The 1346-nt window shown below is 46.7% G+C and overlaps 1 protein-coding gene across 4 annotated transcripts in view; it reads right to left on the bottom strand.

Moving 5' to 3' along the window:
* Positions 1-1346, bottom strand: part of ldlrad2 (low density lipoprotein receptor class A domain containing 2) — a 40854-nt gene that overhangs the window by 13093 nt on the left and 26415 nt on the right. The gene's annotated exons all lie outside the window — the stretch shown is intronic.

Here is a 1346-nt window from a genome sequence, read left to right as displayed (position 1 = left end):
GTGAAAGAAACATAATTAAAAATAAATAATAAAGGTGCATCTTCTTTAAACATCTAATCCAATATAAATTTTATCAAGCCCAAATAACTGATATAGTTATTGTGAAGGCCTATGGCACATCCTTTGACCCCTCAACTTACATCCAGCCAATAGGGTGTCACTCAGACATCAATGTAGGTGTCGGTGTGTCAAACTGGAGAACCTAATAGCTGGTGGTTAATACAAAATTATGGACAGTACATCACAGAAGGACAAGCTGGACACATGGGAGAAATATGGTGTGGCTACAGACAGTGAGAACAACATTAGCTGTTACCGTCCTGTAATCTGCCTGTTCTGCCTTGCCCTTGTTAGTGCTGTAAATTGCTGGTCTCATCTGGTTTTGACTCCTGAGCTCATTACCTGCTATTGGATTTGGACACCATCTGCCTGTGTCTCTGCCCTCTCTCAGTTTCTGTATTTCTGTTTTGTTTCTGAATTCCGTAGGTGGCACCTAGTGTCCGCTATGAACCGGGCGCTGTCTCCACCTGAACAACATTCACATCTGCGCCTTGCTTTAGGCCTCCTCCTCCGAGTACGTGAATTTAATGGATTGGGTATAAAGAAGGAGGATTACGACCAGGGTGGTGTTGAATACATCACGTTTTTAAAAATAATAATAAAGGCTGGGTGAAATAGCATTACCGTATGAATAGGGAGAAGAGGAGGAAGCTGAAGAAGAAGGACGCTGGACTTTTGCCCGCCGGGGGTTTTCTTCCTTTGGCTGAGGGGGCGCTTGCTGGCACTGCTGCTGTTCCAGGGCTCGTTGAGGCTCAGCCGTGTCCTGATTCTGTTGTTCCCCGCTGTCTACCGAATTGTATTCAGTTGAAAATTCTTCTTGGGGCACGGCGTTGGAGTCTTCAGAGTATTGAAGCAGCACGCAGTCCGGAACTGAGTTGAAAACGTTATTATTACACGAGGTGAGAACCGTTATTATTACATATAGTCACACAAGCTCGACCGCAACCAATACAAGGCACAGATCTGGCCAAGGTTACAAAAACAATTTCTGCTGCACTTAAGGTTCCTAAGAGCACAGTGGCCTCCATAATCCTTAAATGGAAGACGTTTGGGATGACCAGAACCCTTCCTAGAGTTGGCCCTCCGGCCAAACTGAGCTATCGGGGGAGAAGAGCCTTGGTGAGAGAGGTACAGAAGAACCCAAAGATGACTGTGGCTGAGCTCCAGAGATGCAGTCGGGAGATGGGAGAAAGGTGTAGAAAGTCAACCATCACTGCAGCCCTCCACCAGTCGGGGCTTTATGGCAGAGTGGCCCGACGGAAACCTCTCCCCAGTGCAAGACCCAT

The sequence above is a fragment of the Monopterus albus genome, unplaced genomic scaffold, assembly GCF_001952655.1.
Source record: "Monopterus albus unplaced genomic scaffold, M_albus_1.0 scaffold388.1, whole genome shotgun sequence".
Classification (NCBI taxonomy): Eukaryota; Metazoa; Chordata; class Actinopteri; order Synbranchiformes; family Synbranchidae; genus Monopterus; species Monopterus albus.
Note: the sequence above shows the minus strand (reverse complement) of the source record. Positions and strands in the feature narration are given on the sequence as shown.